Source organism: Myripristis murdjan, chromosome 13 (genome assembly GCF_902150065.1).
Source record: "Myripristis murdjan chromosome 13, fMyrMur1.1, whole genome shotgun sequence".
Taxonomy (NCBI): domain Eukaryota; kingdom Metazoa; phylum Chordata; class Actinopteri; order Holocentriformes; family Holocentridae; genus Myripristis; species Myripristis murdjan.
In genome coordinates this window covers 14,508,597-14,527,245 of record NC_043992.1, presented here as the reverse complement: position 1 = coordinate 14,527,245, position 18,649 = coordinate 14,508,597, and the positions used below count along the sequence as shown (strand labels likewise).

The 18,649-nt window shown below is 42.2% G+C and overlaps 1 protein-coding gene across 5 annotated transcripts in view; it reads left to right on the top strand.

The window, feature by feature from the left end:
* Positions 1-18,649, top strand: part of LOC115370411 (lysophosphatidic acid receptor 6-like) — a 29,155-nt gene that overhangs the window by 6,891 nt on the left and 3,615 nt on the right. For 3 of the 5 annotated variants that reach the window (XM_030067427.1, XM_030067426.1, XM_030067425.1), the window contains exon 3: positions 18,101-18,210. The exons of 1 other annotated variant lie outside the window; for it this stretch is intronic. The gene's annotated coding sequence lies outside the window, so the exon portion shown is untranslated. Of the gene's footprint in view, positions 1-12,488; positions 12,680-18,100; positions 18,211-18,649 lie in introns of all 5 variants that reach the window. One more of the 5 variants, XM_030067428.1, reaches the window with a different exon arrangement.

Below are 18,649 nucleotides of genomic sequence, written 5' to 3'. Positions count from 1 at the left end.
CTTTAAAGCAGTGCAACATATTATGCCATGATCAAAGCACAGATGACATTCAGCCATCTGGTAACATAAGACCAACTTGTCTCAAGTCTGTTCTCTGTTGTTTGGTGGCTCTCAGAGGTGAGCTGCTTGAACCTGCAACTTGTAAAATGGTAAGAAGAATTCAAACGATTCAAAGATAAGGAAAAGAGAAGTTCAGGTTCTCTTTTGCATCCGCACACAGTAACTGAGGGCGTGACAAGAAACTCTATGGTGAAGAGGGACTGCGTACATGTGCATGTCCATGTACTCACACACACATACACACGCACTCACACACACACGCATGCTTCAACGCTCATGCACAGCATCTCATAAACATGCAAATGCAATTAATGTAGCTTTAATAATGCATGACAGGGGATTCATTTTCAATTCTGTGTAATACACACCTAATGGCGCATCCTGCACCTTACAACCTTGAGGGTACACAAGGAGACACGGAGAGAGAAACAGAAAAAAGAGGGACTGTGTTTGTGTTTCATTCTGTATTTCCGCATATGTGTGTGCATTTTTGAGTGGGGACAGGTACACTGATTGTTTGCTCACTTTTGATATTGTTCACTGCTTGATCATGCAGGTACCTATATGTGACTGTGTATGTGGGTGTTTTCCCACCCATAGGACTCGAATGCAGTGTTCAGTTGACACACCCCCGGCAAGGCTACACACTGTATATCACTCATTTCATTTTCAGGGCACATCATTCATTAGTCAGCAGTCTCTGAAGTAATCTCGTACTTCCTGTGACTCTAAATTTCTTCCCTCTCCCTCTGAGAATTGCCTTGTTTTTTCTCCCTCCATCTCGGCCTAATCTTTTGACATATTGTGCTTGTACTCTGTATCATTCTCTGGAATAGAATTTCATCCATTTCAATATCCTATGTGATTCAGTTCAATTTGCCTCATTAGCGTGGCATTCAAAGCAATGCATCGCAACGTCTTTACATCCCCAGCTGGCCCAGTGGTCTCCTAGTCTCCTCCGTCTCCTCCTCCCCCCTGTTGTTTCAAAACATCAAAAGGTTAGATTAATCTCAATCCTCATAGGAGACAAATGACTGAGGAAAATCTGCTGTTTGTTATGAAAGCCGAGTCATGATTTTCAGCAGAGAATGGATATATTGTAATATATTTTCATCCCACCCACAGACTTTAATAGTGTGACATCTTGCTGTGTGCTTTGATGTCCCGGTGAGAATTGAAAAGGCCCCATTGTTCCCACACAATTGAATGGTTTTTGCTTTTATCCTTATGCTTTATGAAAGCTTTTCTGAATTAAAAAAAAAAAAAAAAAAAAAAAAAAAAACACGCTACAGCAGAAATATTACATAGTTCTAATACTAAATGACATATGAAGTTTGCATGTGCAGTATGAATACACATGCACATTCCCTTATACCCATGCTGAATGACATTTTCATCTTCATCAACCTTTACAATGACAGTCTCAGTCAAAAAACAGAAACTCACAAAGTGTCTGTCAATTTCTATGGCTTGACTGTAACAGAAGCCCTATAATCACATGTTTTCTCAAAGAAAGGTATTTGTGGAGGGATATTTTGTGTCAAGGTCATGCAGTGTATGTGTGTGTGTGTGTGTGTGTGTGTGTGTGTGTGTGTGTGTGTGTTGCTCAATACACATGCTCATTTTTGCTCTCAAAAGGCTTTGTTCCCAGGAATAGCTCTACCTTCTGTGCATTTGTATCCAGTCATGAATGCATGTATGCGTGCATGTGTGCCCTTGTGGTTCCATGTCCATTTATGCATGCTAATGCCTTGCCCTGCCTGACCCGCATCATTCGTCCAACACTCCCCCTTTTTTCCCTCCAGCCTTTGCCAGCCTGCATCCGAGCCCCTTCTCCTTACCACTCCGAAGGAACATTAATCAAATCCAATGCTCCACCTCTGTGTGTGTCATCCTGTCCCGAGAGGAGAAATCTTGTGATCCTAGCCCCTGCTGAGCAATGCAGGTAGATCCTTGCAGAGTGCCTCACCCATCCTCCCACCCACCGGTCCAGAGGATCATGAGGGGAAAACATAAGCACTCTGCATCTTTCACTTTTTCTACTTTTTTCCCCCTCAGGAAGTTTGAGCTGGAAAAGCAGGGGGAGGGGGATGGCGGCGGTGGTGGGGTGACGATGCTAAATATTTCATGTTTTCCTCTTGGTAATTCCGTACGGTTGGAACGAGACCTCGTCTTCCGGAGTAACATGAGCAACTGTGGGACTGATTGCGGAGCTTGGAAAGTTCTGTGTTTCTCTCTATTTTTTGCTGCTCTGCTCAGCTCTGAAATAGGCCTGGATAGTGATGCATAATGCATGGGGCTTCCTATGTGGAGCTGGAAAGGGCTGCGAGTCCTGAGGGAACAGCCGAGGGAGCGGGTGTCCAGATTCACATTCTGCAGTTGCTAAGGCAGGGGACGCCAAGTAAAGGAGATGAGGGAAAGTTACTTTGCCCTGTACTGATGCCTGAGTTTTTGTGTTAGTGGTACATATGGACTCGTGTTATACTCACCCATTGCTGTAGTTGTTTTTTTCTCATAAATCAAAGATACAAGGCAAACACTGCAGGAGAAAAGCACCATGTCCTTGTAGAGTCAAGGCTCATGCAGTATGACTCAGTACACTTGCAGAACTCCTATAGTTTCATTTGTTATATATTGTATTAGGGCTGGGGAATTAATCGAATTGTATTTTCAGTTACAATTTTGGCTTTTGGCAATTATGAAAATGAGATAATTGAGATAAAATGATTATTGCGTTGCATTCTGTTTCATAGTGATGCAGAACATAATTCTTAAAAGGATATGTTTTTTTTTTTTTTTTTAAAGTTCAATAAATGCATGCTGTTTCTAAAGTCAGTGATTAATCATGTTAAATGGTTGTGATGATCATGATCATAATCATGATTATAGTCGCAATAACCGTGCAGCCCTATATTGTTAATATCTTTGTATTTCTCAATATAAATTATATATTTGTGCAGCTTGATCATTCTATCTTACTGTCAATCTCCACATCATACATATTTTTCACATTTTTTCAATTTTCTTTGACCCATCACGTTTCCCTGCTGGTTTGCGTAACCCGTGTATATGGTCTTCATAATTTTTCAGCTTTTTGATAATATATTTTCACTTAACACTTGTTTTCAAATATCATGTGATGTAATGATATGCTTCATTACCCTACATACTCCATTATTATTTATGTTTCTTTCTTCTTTGTTGTATCCTTTTATCTGCAGCAAGGCTAATCTTATTTTATCTAATTTAATGTAATCTAATCAAATCAAATCAAATCTAATCTAATTGTCAAACCATCTTGCACTCATTCATTTGTACTGTGTTGTATGCTTCTCAGAAGCCTTACCCATACATCCCAGCTATATTTATGCTTAGCCTTCCACCATTATTCCTGCCTTCTAGCACACAGGTTGTGCGTGTTTCAGAGGAAGGAGAGTTTCAGTTGGCAGCTGGCAGGAGAGAACCGACATGGAGGCAGAGGAGGAGAGTGAGAGACTGAGAGAGAGAGAAAGAGAGAGAGAGGTGAAGAGATGAGCTGTTGAGATGAGATGAGCGGGAGAGAGAGCCTCTTGTGTCCAGACGGATTGCAGCCAATCCATCTGAACATAGCTCTCCAGCCATCAACATCTATCCTGGACAGCAATGACTACACTCTCTGTAAGGACCACTGATGAAGAGGAAGGATGGATTGAGGGAAGGATGAATGAAGGAAGGAGTGAAGGAAGGAGTGAAGGAAGGAAAGAAGGAAGAGAGGAATGAGGAGGGAATTAAGAAAGGAAGGAGGGGAGGAAAAGAGGAAGGGGATGGTAGGAAGAAAGGACACCGAGTAAAGAAGGAATTAAGGTAGGAAGGAAAGAAGGAAGGAAGGAGGATGGGAAGGACAAAAGTAATGAAGGTAAAGATGGAGGCATGAATGAGGGGAGGGTGGAAGGAAGGAGGACAGGGAAAGAAGGGAAGGGAAGCTGTGAGGAAAAGGCAGAGGAAGTAAAAAGGAAGGGTGGGAGGAAGCAAGAAAGGCAGATGGAAGGGAGAAAAGAAAGAAAGTAAGAAAGAAAAACATTGTACCTTTGCAGTTCATGCTGATTTCCTCTACTGTAAGACACAGGAACATCAACAGTGTCTCAAATGGAAAGCGTGGGAGTGAAATGAGAAAACTGTGGCCCAGTTCGGGTCTAATTTCTTGTAGTTATTTGGCCTTTCTGCCCGCGAAGTTTTCAATCTCAAAGGCCTTCGGGGGGTCCAGATTATCTCTTTAGTTTGGAGAAAATGAGCGGCGCTGGAAAGCTACATTACCTCCCCTGCCTTGTGTCTGTGAGCTCATTTTCCCCGCCGCCATTAGCTTGCTAAAGCCATTTGGAGACGCACAGTAGAGTGCCTCCATGTTCATCAGTAAGAGCCTGGCATTCCTTCAGTCAATTATCACCAGAACCGTCTCCGTGTGATAATTCACGGCTCAGGCTGATTTCACTGTGCCAGGAGGGACGTTACCTCATTTTGGTGGAGGTTGTGTGCAGAGATTCCTTCCTCATAGCACTAGTCAATATGCAGTCATTATTGCACTATGTTACCTCTTTAGCATACACTGTTCTGAGTGATAGAGGGCAACTAGGCTCAATCAAAGTAAGAGACTGCCTTTTTTAAGTTTTAGGAAGTAGTTTATTTTTGGAACTATTTCAGGTAAGGAACACACTATATTTACTTCCTGTGGAAATATAAAAACTAGGCCCCGATAATTCAGAAAAGTCATTTTTCGAAGATATGTACAGATAAGGTGTCACATAAGATTGCATACCATTTTGTTTTAGAGCTGCAACATCATAGACAGACAGATAGATAGATAGATGCAGACTCTTCTACACTTGGGCAATCTATACCTCTGGCCTGAAGGGAGCATTGTATAATACGGGTGAACTACATGCTCTGGATCGTGTGATTATGTGTGCTTTGTAGGTCAGGATTATGTTGGCGCAGACTTGCAAACGGAGAATATGAAGTCCAATCAATTTGCTGGCAGAGTAGCCTGAGGTGATCTTTAAGAGCCTGTTCTTGTTAGTGACCATAAGCATATGGAAAAAGCAGATGGCACCATACAGAAGAGCAGGTTCTGTTATGCTGTGGTACAGGAGGAGGAGGTGAAGGGGTTGCACATACAGATGTCTTAGTCTACAAATGGCTCCAAGTCAGTGTTTGTGAATGTCCATGTTGTGATGATTAAAATTGTGGTTATTGTCTGAGCTTCAAATCCCAAAGTATTTGAATGCTGATGGCCTGCTATCAAGTCGTTGTAATTTATGCTTAAAGGGGCATAAAACCCAGGCAGAAAATCTAGATTTTGCTGGCATCTAGTGGTTGAAATTTTTTTTATCTTGATGCAATGACGTAGCTGTGCCTCATTTGACAGTTCCATGATGGCTGTTGTGAGAAATGCAGCAGGGCTTATGATTTTAACCCACAGAGGTCAATCCAACAGTCCTTTTCTGCCATAGAAGATTTAGGGTTTCATCACTCTTCAAGTGTTAGCCTGGACCCTAGACCCATTGAGCTATCATGGACCCGGACTGTGGACTTTGGTGTCTATGTTCATATAACCGTACAGGGAGGAAGGGATGAATGAGCTAATCTCCTAAACGCTTTTTGTATTATAGTGGAATTTAAGGGTTACATTAACAGATATCTCATTAATGCAAATTTTGATTGGTTTTGCCTGATGACAATCTTAGGGCTGAAACACTGTATTGCATTTAAGAAAGTATTCAGAAAGGCGCTCTAATGCAGTGTACAGATTAACCTAATTTCATGACTCTTTCATGCAGCACCTGGCATAAATATAGTTTTGGATGTTAACACTGCTACTGCCCTTTTCGGCTCAATAATGGCTATTGTCAACATGAAATTTGTTTTAATAGCTATCATACAAATGAGGATGTTTATTGTTCACATGATGAGTTTTGTGGTGATTGTGCGATATTGTAACCTGCATGCATTATGATTTCATACCAGAATGATTTGTTATTAGTGTGGATCAGTTGGGTTCATGGTTGTATTGCATTTTTGTAGATTATCACATAATTACTAGTGGTTACCACATTCAAACAATTCAGCAAATTGCTTTTCAATGTGGCTAGTTTTGTGCGATGTATACATTTTTTTTTTCAGTGGTTTGGTCTAGGCTGTCTACAGCTGCTTCTAACTTTGCTTTCAGACTTCTCTCCAAGCTGCTGTGTCTCGGCTAACATTTATCGCCAGTTATGGACCATATGAATAATTGATCCTGATTCTATTTAAGAGCCTGACGAGGACAAACGGCACATGGCTGCACTGGCCAATATTTCTCCCTCCACTGCCCTAATAGGAGCCCTCTTTACCGACTCTACCGCAGTCATTTTTCCTCCCTTTCATATTCTCCCTCTCTTTGTCTCTGCGTTCGTTTTCCTTCCTCATAGTGTGCTGTACCTTCTTCCAACTCCCTGACACTATTTTAAGAACTGGAATAATTCCAGACGGTATGAAGGGTATTACAGAGGCGTAGCTGCAGCACCATGACGGATGATGCCAGTGTTAGCCAATAGTGGAGCCGAGTAAGGATTGATCTCTGTGGTTTTGTAGCAGACTGGCCCTTTAGTGTCATAACTGGGGAGATCATTTGGAAACAACGACATGGGACTATAGTACATCTATTAGCGATATGAGGTGAACACCACGATCAATGCTTATCATATTGCTCTATTGTGTCTGAGGAGGTATTGCAATTTATTAGCTGTGTGTGCATGTGAGTGTGTGCATGCGTGTGTATTGTAAGGGGCTTTGGAGGGTACAGGTACAGTAGATCATCAATATGGATGTGTCTCTCTGCTCAGTCAGGAGGATGGGATGGATAAAGTTTTTAGATCATTAGACTGTACATGCAGGGAGGAGTGAGATACGAATGTAATGCAATAGTAACACATCCGCATGTACATCTACAGGCTTGAGGTTCACTCCAGCACCAACTATAGTAACAATAATAAGGAGCTCAGTGCTGTAGTGCTTTTCTGCTCCCTCTACTGCTACCTAAAAATCAGTGGATGTCTTCAGTCCAAGGAAAACAATAATGATCATGGTGTGAAAGTCCAGTCACTATTGATTATCTCTAGATATCGAGGAAAGAATTATAATAGCAGAATGCTTTCTGATTCCGTATACATCTACAAAGCTCTCCCAACTGCATTGACATTTGCCCAGAAGTGAGATGTGAGTAATGTGAAAAGGACACGGCATACTGGCAGGAGCTTAGGCTTTGTAAAGCAAACCTGTCTGCTATCTTTTAGGCTGACAGCCTGAATTCCTGTTCTTGCTACATAGTAAATAGAGAGACAGGTACACTGATGAGTTACAGGGAGAGATCTTACTGTTTCTGCCAGTCTGTCTCCCTCCCCCTGGCTCTTTATCATCTACTTGATTTGCTTTGTTTTTTAATTTTACACACCCACTCTCATACAGAAGTGATAATGAGTCCCTTGATCAAAGATCCACATACATTAAGATGTAAAAGTACAGGTCTAAAAATGTAGCTTAAAATGGTCAGGTGAGATGAATAAAGGGCAAGCTCTTCCCAGCATTAATTTGTTCTTTGACAAGAGATCTAGGTAAAGCCTCTATCCGCTGCTTTACTCTGTGGAGCTTTGTGAGTTGCTGAGCCTAATGAAGACACTCTGTACGACAATAGCACCAACTACCCAAACAATACCAGGCAAGTCAGCCAGCAGAGAAAGAGCAGGAAAAAAGTAGTGTTATACCAATATGTTGGCCTTTATTGGCCTGTTATTAAAAATTGAATATTGACCAGTCAATGCTGCCTACAGTAGTGATTCCCAGTCCAGTCTTCAAAACACCCGGCCTGCAAGTTTTTACTCCAGCTCTGCCCTTAATCACCTCCTTCCAAGTGGTTGAGCAGTGGAGCCACATCTACTGGAACAGGGTTAGCATGAAAGTATGTAGCACTTAATTGGAGCAGTTGTGTAAGAATGAAAATGGAACAAAAACTTTCTGAATTGAGAGGGAGGATCTTCAGAATTGGGTTGGGAAACACTGGTCCACTGCCAATATGATGGAGGCTCCTTCCTGATTACCAGTGGCAGTCTGTAAAATCTGCAGTGAAATCTGCCAGGCAAGGGATTTATGTAAAAATACACCTGTCCTGTCAGCGCTGAGACACAGTTTAGATTCACCCTAATGATGTAGGTACAACACTTTTCCCAAAGGAGGTGACATATCAAAACTTGAAATCGAAACACAAAAGATTCTCTTGCAGCACCAAAAATGATGGCTGAACCTTCTCATCATGTCCAACCCCACCAGCCCCTTAGAAGAAGAAATTTAAGTATGACAGGTGCCTGCTTCACTGGTGTCACATGATTTGTGGGTGATGAAAAAATAATAATAATAACCCAGAAATAAGAAGACTTATACCAATAATTATAACACTGTAAGAATAATAACAAGAATTTCATTTGCATGGATTTTATTATAGTGGTCCAAATCAGATCCTGGTAACAACTGAAATCTGTGAGAAATGCTGAATCCTTGGAATTCTGCAAAATTGAAAAATAAGGATGTCGAATAATGACCAAAAATATAAACTGTTGGCAGCAGCAGTCCAGAAATACAGCTAGAAAGGTGTCTGTGCACCTATGAGTGCCCCTATGAGTACTTAAAGTATGGGTGTGATCGCACGCCTCCACTTCTGCATTCCTCTCTGCATTCTCTCTCACTTGCTCAGCCGTTAAGAAACGCACACGCAATTACATATTCTGTGTCATTTCCCGACAGCAGATCTACCTACACTCGTGTCAGAGTCATTATCACAGCCAGTGCCCCACTCTGTTATGAAACATGTTGAAGAGTTGGGACTCCTTGTTGCTCAGCGGTAAGCACTAGACCTCTGTCATAACTCCTCACAAAGAGAGTGAGAGGGACGTTGTGGAGTGGCTTCATTAACATGCTGAGTATTTTTGAAGGAGAGAGAGAAATCTAATACAATGCCTAAGGTGCAGTCAGGTCAGGGTATCCCAACAGGTTAGAGATGCTAGCGTTTTGGGGTGGTTTCTTATACTGGGTTTGATTTACATTCTTACTTCAAGCAAACTGCACACTGCACTCCAGTTCACCTGAAAGAGGACTGAAACCCACATTTTCAGGCGTCTTGCTGCAGTTATTTGGTGCCACCTGACTTGTTCTCACCTGGCAGAACGAATCAAACTAAATTAGCAAACACTTCAGAGAATGAATTCTCCACGCTGTGAATGCGCCCTCGGACAGAAATCCTGGAGAAGCTCGATTTTTGAGCAGAGCCATGCTCTTTGCACTAGTTTCACCCTTCGCTTTGGGTCCTCTTAAACTGTGGTTTATTTATATAACCGTGTGCATGTAGAACAACATGCTTCCACTTGCTTTCAGTGCAGTCACCCATTTTCCTCCCCCAACACTGCTGGATCGCAACCCATCAGAATATTTTGGGTTCAGTTGTGACAACCAGCTCACATTCCCCCAGCGTCCATATGGGGTGGTGGTGGCGTTGTTGGTGGTGGTGGGATGGGGGTGAGGAGGGTTGTGGCAGCTTGATAAAAGACAGATGTCAGGAACAGGAAATGATAGAAAGAGGGAGAGAGAGAGGAAGACAGCAAGCCAAATTGCTTGGAGTGGGTGGAGAGAGAGAGAGAGTCAGAGATAGTAGCAGAGTGGCACATGTATAATTGACAACCTAAGCTTCCTCTCCATAGAGTTTATGACATTTTCTCTCTGTAATCTACTTTCCCGGCCAACACAGGAGGTGGTAGTAGGTCGGGCTGTGAGTTGGTGGCTCAGATGGAAATGGCGGAGCAGAGCATATGCCTGGCAAGGAGAATGTGAAGGGGAGAAAATGCCACAGCGGCCTCGATACTTTTTTTCCCTCCAATGTTGCTCTTTTACTGAGTAGCAAATCTGTCTCTGATAAAAGCGGTATGAATGCGAAGGATGGGAATGAAGACACACTGCGCAGAGGACAGTGCACAGAAAGGGCATTTTGTCTCAACAGTATGAGGCTGTCAGTAGGTGCTGATGTGAATGATGGGGAGGAAAAGTGAAAGAGAATTAGAGCTAAAAAACTGTCTGGGGTTTGGTGTTACTGATTCAGCATCGAATATGCTTTTTCCTCTTGCCTGTAGGGTGAGATTACTAAAAAGTTTGTAGGAGCGTGTGTGTGTGTGTGTGTGTGTGTGTGTGTGTGTGTGTGCCTCTGCGTTTGTGTCTGTGTTCACTCCATTAAGTGTGTTCTACTTTGCCCTTAGCTTTTTTTTTATTTATCAGAGATAAGGTCCAGTGTAGGACACAGTCACCTTGCCTTATGGTGTTTTCACTGGCTGACAATTACAGTTAGCTATCAACCAATGTGTCCACCAGTTAAATCAGCTCATGGCACCTTGTCCTAGAAAACACAACCAGATCAGCACTGACAGAGGCAGTGGCTGGGTATTTGTCTCTCAAGACAAGACACATGACTCCTGCAATTTCAAAATGCTTCCACCTACCTTTCTGTATTTTTTCATGCCTGAAACTAACACAGGATGTGATGGCAGATATCATTTTGACTCTTAAAACAGATTTGTTAAAAATAGTACATCATGTGTTACAGTGGAAACCACTTATATTGATCACAGTTACATGTCATAACATGAGCCTACTCTAACATGTTGGACTTTTAAATCCAATCACAATCAACCATCATTTAGCTCACTCAAATGAACTGAAATGAAATCAAAGTGATCTGACATCAAATTTGATTGTGAATTGTGTGTGTGTGTGGCATGTGTTTGTTTACCTAACTGCACATAGTGGCCTGTTGTCTTAGCTTCCTGCTTTCTTACCATACTGTACATTATGCAGGTACCGCGCTAGGCTAGGTATCTAACAAAATGAATGAGCCACTGGCTAAAAAAGGTTTGTGCAAAGCAAACTTGGTTTTGTGACCAAGTCTAGATCTACAGTATCCTTGCCAGGGGAGCTGTCAGATGTGGGAGAGAGTGCACCACCTGCCAGGAGGATGACACCTCAAGTCAGCCAGTCATCTCAAAGAAGTACATTACCACCACATATGGGAAGGTGGAGTGCTACTGTTACCCAGAATTGTACACCAACAGAGGCTGGTTTGTTCTGTGTAGTGCACAAAAGTGATTGATATGTCATGTGTGCTGTTTCGCTGTGTCCTGCAACCTCGTCACATTCGCAAAATGTGGCAAGGAATATGCTTCAAGTGTAGGGAGGCACAAGTGGAAAAAAATGTCCCCAGATTCTGGACAACCACGAGAGAAATCCTGCACACAGGGAGGCTGTGCCAAAGAGGCTGACCAACTCGCCGACATCAGTTGATGTGCAGCTGGTCAGACAGCAGGCCTTTGAGCATTGCCGAGGCAAGTGGGCATACTGGAACAACTGCACTGTCTGCGATTTCTCATGTGGCAGGGACTTGCCATCAGGAGGCATGTGCAAAAAAGTCAAATTTTCACCAGCTGACTGCCATGACGGCCAGAAAGAGCCAGGTCCTTGAGAAAGTGATAGTGACAGGGAAGTTTCCCTTCCATGAGATTCCAATTGAATTAATAGAGAACATGTACCGTGTGTTGCTCAAAATGCTGCTGTTCACAATCCAAGGTGCTAAAAAATACTGAATGATGGTTCAGACCAGGGACAGAAGTCGCAGACAGCTTTCCATTCGATGTGTCTTGAGTGACTACATGGTGAACGAGTATTTTAATGGGATGCACGACTGCCTTCACAGTGATTCACAGTCCATAATGGACATCCTTTGCTGCTGCAGCCCTTTATATTAACCAGATGTGGAGTCAGAATTGCAATCGCTGCAGATGAAGATGTTAGGCATGGTTAAACGAATTAATGATAAAAACCTGAGAGCCATTTCGATGCAATATGTCAACCACAGCCTCAACATGATGTGTCCAATGATGAGAGGTACCCAGTGTGTTTTGCATGACATCCATGACATGATCTCACTAAAAGGCTTGACATCTTTTTAAAAAATGTGTGTATCTCTCTCTGCCCATATGGCTGGCAGCTAGACGCGTTGGACCTGCAAAGCATCAGAACTGAGCTCCCTGTTTAACAATTATGAGGCTGTGTGTCACATACTGGATGAATAGCGCACTAGGTAATACTAAGGCAGTGAGAAAAGCTCCTGGGGTGAACACACTGATGATGCAGTTTGAAGTTCACCTGGGCTTGAATATTTGTCTCCACATGTCTTCTACCGTGGGAGAGCTGGTGTGAGTCCTTCAGACAAAGCGCAGTCCAGTGTAATGATGCTCAGCGCACATAACGGTTGGAAGTGTTCTCCCACAGGATGTATGAAGACACACAGGACAACGCACTGATCCATGCATTTGTCCTGCCTCCAGTGTGTTGACCACCATGGCGCCTTGATGATGGTGCTGCGCAGTGTGAATGATGAACCCCCGAGGAGCTGTACAGAAGCCAGTTTCTTTGAGGTGCTTGACTTGGCAACATCTGAACAAACTTGGAGATTGGAGCAGCCAACTCTGAATCTCGTGTCTCACATGAAAAAGGTCCTGCTGACTGCTGTCAACAAGTGAGTGTAGACAGGCTTTATATTTAAAATTATAAAATTTAAAATTAAATTGTTGAATTGCAAAATACAATGTCCTAATTGTGCCAGTTGTTTTACCAGGTCTTACGATGGTCTAGTTGCAATTCCCAGTGACATTGCTGATGACATTTTCATGGATGTGATCATTACAAGTGGTTTCCACTGTATTTCTTAAACACACCTGTGTGTTAACACAGGATGTGTTGCTTTGAGCACAATCAATGTGTTATTACCTTTAATAGATGCGGTGTGTTAATTTGTTCTGCACAAGTGCATTAGATATAACACTGTAATGTGATACTTTCTTTAATTATACTTTTTTTTTTTTTTTTTTTTTTTTTTTTTTTTAACCAAAATTCTATTCTAGTAATAAACAAACAAATGAATGGAATGCAGACAGTATTTATTAAAAAATGCATCAAACAGATACCAGACATCTTATTCCAGTATGTAAGATAGCTGCATGTGGTCTATCCTTTGGCCTTCTCTGACACAGTCGGGGGTAATGTTAGATCGTTGTTGAGAGGTTCTAAAGCAAAGTGACTCTGTACAGAGCGCAGAAATACATAAATAAAAATCCCCAAAAACACCATTAACCATAGATGTTGGATTGGTCATTACATTAAAATACTCAGACTCCTGATTGCTGTTGTACTGGGCCACAGCAGCGGGAAACTTATTGTAACTTTTCTTTTTACAACTGATGTGCAGTGTGGGGGTCATTCGCTTTGGTCATTAGTTTTCAGTATAGGACCACCTAATCGTTGATTATCATTTGCATAAAGTCACTTCCTAAACATTAGGGTAACATTTCCATCTCTAGAGAATGACTTGCCATTCTCTTTGGCTATTCTCTGATTTGCCATTGCTATGCCAGAAGCCATCGGTGTCTGTTGCTCCTTTGTAGTAGCTTTCTCTCCAAAAATGTAACGCAGGACCACAACATCTGTGACTGGTCCAGCACAGCTTCTGTGTTTTGTGGTCAGAGTCAGAAGACAACATGATGGCAGTTGTGTTGATTCAGCTATACAGACTGCAAGTTGTCACTAAATTCATGGTGAAAAACATCCCAAAATATAACACATAATAATGCTTTGGACACCACCAGTGTTTCCACAATTGGGCTCTTTGTTTCAGATAATGTAATGTTATTGCTTCTGTGTTTATCTGTACTTCATGAGCATGGAATCGATAAAATCTTGACACTGCTGTCAAGTGCACAGACTCTTGAAGACCATGGATTTTCTGAGCAGTTTCATTGTCCGTTCTATGATGGTTTGGGGCCTTGCCTGCGAATTAGCCATGCACAGCTAGCACTGCAATTGTTTTTGTTTGTGAGGGGAGCACATTTTCACAAACAGTGTGGCGTGACAGCTTCCAGTTTTGTCTCATACTCAAATATTAACCCTTTGATGCATGAATTATGAAAGCCTGAGTCAAGATTTTTTTCTTATGTGTTTTTACTCTTCTTAGGGCATGAACACTTTTGTGAGTCTCCATACTTCTTTAAGGATGCAGCACTGGTATGATACTAGTATTAATATGTTTTCAGCAACAAGAATTGACAGTCTCTGCATAAACCTCAATGGAGGGGGAGCAGCAGACAGCATTCTAACAGCTGATATGCAATTCCACCATAGAAACCATTGCATTTAGGAGAAAATTACTTTTAAACAGCTGTCCACTGTAGTGACCGCTATTCGCCAAAGGGTTAACAGGCCGCACTACAGAATATCTGGAACATTCAAAGATTGTCGAGGGGAGAGGCTGGTTCGAGATACTGGATATTGATGCGTTCTCAAAGACATGCTAACGAACGAATGCCACGGACAGAGCAGAGTTTATTCTCACAAACGCCAGTGAACACACACAAGCGCAATGTCAGACAGTGCAGCCATGCTACTACACACCCAAAAACACACACGCACGCACACAAACAAAAACTCTAACTCAGGCTGTCGGTCTTACTTTCTCCAGCCTTTATCTGCAGGCATGGGACGCCCCAGAGAGTAGCAGAAGAAGGACCGAGCACGTCAAGTAGACTAACTAGATTCTTACTCTCTCTCACGCTCTTTCTCCATCTCAATTGTCTTTGCCTCCTCTCCCTCTTTGCCTGTCTGTCTCCTTCACCTACCTCACTTTTTCTCACTGTTTTTTTTTTTTTTTAAATCTATGCATTGCAATTTCTCTCACCTATCTATTTTCTTATTCTTCCCTGTCTCCTTAGCCGCTACTACCCCACCTGGCTCACTCACTTTCTGTCACCCTCCTTCTCCTTGACACCAGCGCTGCTTCAGCTCCCAATTTTCCCTCAGATTCCCCCTGCCTCCCACTCTCCCTTCCCTTCCCTCCTCTCCCGCTTTCCAAATCTAACTTATCACACCGCTGGCCATGCAGCTAGCTGTGCATTGTTTTTGTGCTGTGCTGCTCCACATCATACACCCCGCCATCTCCCGCCAATGTTTTTATCTCCTGGTGCTGTGCTTATCTGTGGTCTCTGGGAATTATATGAAGCAAACTGAGCAGACGGAGATAGGTAGAGATTGAGTGTGTTTTTTTTTTTTTTTTAGTTTTATTTAAATGTATCCATTTACATTTCCATACATACAATTAAGTTATGCACTGTGGCTAATTAGCATAAGTGGTATAGCAGTATGCAATTGAGGCTTCCCTTCAGAGAAGCACAGATTACAGGAGCGATAATTACAAATACGTGCGAATGATGTGTTCCATCTTCCATGTTATTACATCTCTTCTCTTTCTAATTTTGCCTCAGTGTGTGACTGGTTGCGGAGATACATATTCATAAAGGTCTCGTAGGAAGCAGTATATAACCTATGTATGATTTTTAGAGCAAAGCTATTTCCTCAAGGGAGTGCATGTACAAATACAGTAATATATACACACATAGCAATATGAACCACCCACTGACAACAAATCAAGCGCAGCACTGATTCTCTGTGTACATCAGGGTATAAACACACACACACACACACACACACACACAAATGCATGCACACAAACATGAAAGGAATGAATTTTCTGATGAGAGTAAACATGTTAATCGAATAAGTTCAATTTTCAGAGTAAAGTAAATGGGTTTGCCCCCTGGCAGACTGGAAAAGGTTATTTGGGTTTTGAGTGTGAAGTGTTTTTCCACTCTAATGTTCTTGCAACTTGTCATCGTCTGAATGCCTTTGATTGGCTTAGCTTGACTGAAGGAACCCACTTGCACAATAGCAAACCATTTTGTTTTGTTTATGGAGAATGGGTAGCCCACCTACTCAAGGCTTTCACTTTGAGAGAATGAAGGGGAGATAAATGAAAGAAAACCCCAGTGTGCATGCACAGGCACACACACACACGCATACCTGCAGACAAATGAGACAAAACAAGAGTGTGAACAAGTGTGAGGGACTTTCCCTCCAACTGCAAATAGTCACATAGAGAACACTGCTTTCCTTGATGATTACAGTCTTCAACACAATACACGGCAATATTCAAATCATAATAATTACTTACAATCCATATGCCACTTAAGGCTTCATCATGATAATTTGAAATTAATTGGATTACTTTCTGCACTTTCGAGCACCAAAGCAGCTTCAAATGATATGTTGAGTAAACAAATCCAAAAGGGAATTGGGCTCCAGCTCTGCTCTACATCTGCCATAAGAAGTCAGCGTATGTTTCAGTGTGCTGACTAGTTCTGGCCAAATTCCAGCCGTAGGTATATTCGAAAACGCAGGTTGCCCTCTGAACACGGCCACTTTGCCACGCTCTCTCTTTTTTAAGCGCTTCATGAATGTTGTCGCTCTTTGTTTAGCCTGGCGGGCAATGTACAGGATTGCAGCAGTCTCCTCTGTTAAACCCGTTTATTTCTGTTGACAGCTTTATTATAGCTTTCCACTCATTTGCATAGGTAATCAGCCCATATTTTCAGAACCTGTTAAGATTTAAGATGGCAGCGGCTAATTGGAAAAAGGAATGCAATAAAGCAGAATTTGAGTTGTGCTTTCTGTACTTTCTCTCTTTGCATGAGACTAATAAAGTGAGTTCCCTGTTGCTTGGGACGAATTAACTTGTTTTGCGTTTGGCCTCAGATGAAACATATGAAGCAGGTTAATTGCCTTGCCCCAGCTGGTAATGGCAGACACACCATCTAAAGTATCTAATCTTTTCAAATCCATGGCTCCTCAGCGACAGCGACTGAAACAGCCTGTGAAGGTGACGGACGAAGCGAGAGAGAGAGAGGGAGAGGGAGTGAAAGAGAGAGCGAGAGAGAGGCTTATGCTTGAGCAACCATATTGACTTGCTGTGCTATCTCCCTGACTGATGCAGCAGAGGAACAGAGTAAAACAAAGAATTTGTCCTTATTCATTATAATCAGTATAGTTCAAACACTTGTCGTTCTACTGCTCTATAATGCTGACACACACACACACACACACACACACACACACACACACACACACACAATGCTCCATGGGTCATTGTGCAGTCATTTTCAAGCTACTAACTGCATACTGATTGGTAAACTAGCCGCAAATACACACACACCTACGCATGTTTGCTCGGTGGGCCATTGGAGTGTGGCTCATTGCGACTCCTGCCGTTGCAGAAATGGAAATTTTAATGAAGCGAGTGCAGCAGTGCTTGTCTCTGCCCCCTGCCCCCCTCTCCTGTTGTGGGAGAAAGGCGCTTTACTTCACACTGTCCAACAACGAACCAGTGATTTCATTTGAGATGGAGGCAAAGAAGTCCATTTATGCCCCCTCTCTGTTTAACCCATAGCCCATACACACCATTTCACAGGAGGAGTGAATAGTGAAACACTCAGCTGACTCCCCTACTTAAGCTCTATCACCCTCTCTCTGAGCTTTGAGACTCATCTGTCTTTCTCTGGATTTCTCTTTTACTCACTGTCATTTTATTGCACTTGAAAGGTCACCTTAGTTTTAGGTCTTTTTCAGTATAATTGAGTCCCTTTCTACGAGGAGTACAGTATACTGTAACTGAGCAAACGTTGACGCTGAGTAGATGTCGCTGAAGTGGCTTGAAACAACACTGAAAAAAAGTCGTGTGAAAGTCGTCATGTCCGTTATAGCTGCTCCTTGCATCGCGTCCTGAAATCAGGACCTAAATATTCCTCTATAAATGCAGAATGCTGTTAAAATGTTAAAATATGACTTTTTACCATATGATATAATATTGTGATTTTGTGTCTGAAACATTGCCCTCCGTCAGATGCTTGCTGGGAAGGATTTAGAAAGGGGACATATTCACTGTATACTTATCAGCACATTTACATAGTTTGTACATCTTGCTTCTGACATATTACTTGGACGACTTTTTATGGCATGCTATTCTTATTCTTATTTTTGTTGTCGCTGTTATCTTTAGAAAATGGGAATAATACCCTGGAAGCTGAACACACATTAGTGGAAGATCGACATGCTGAAAAGGGGGAATGAATAAGAGAAAGACACACAACAACAGGGACCCAGAGAGAGGTAGAATTTCTTGAGTCTCACCCTCTTGCATACAAACACACACACACACACACACACACACCTGCCTGCCAGCCTGCTGTTCTCCCACATTTTTTCTCTTAACAACCCCTGTCCATCTATCTTTAGGTGAACAACAGGACCAGAATTTTAAAGCAGTGTTTTTAGCTGTAGCACTAATAACAAAGATTATCTGTCTTAAGGAGCACTCAAGATTTCTAAATATTAGGGCCCAGAGAAAATGGCCCTCTCACTTTTATCAGCAAATCAATTTAGGCTCTCTTGTGCCCTGCATGCATTGACGAGTCAGCCTTAAAACTCCAAGCACTCCGTACCTTTCATTTAGAAAGTATGTGTCAGGCAAAATCACATAATTGCTGTCATTACAGCAGCAATTTTGATTTCAATCTTTCAGAAGGTTAAAGCTGATGTTTTTGAAGGG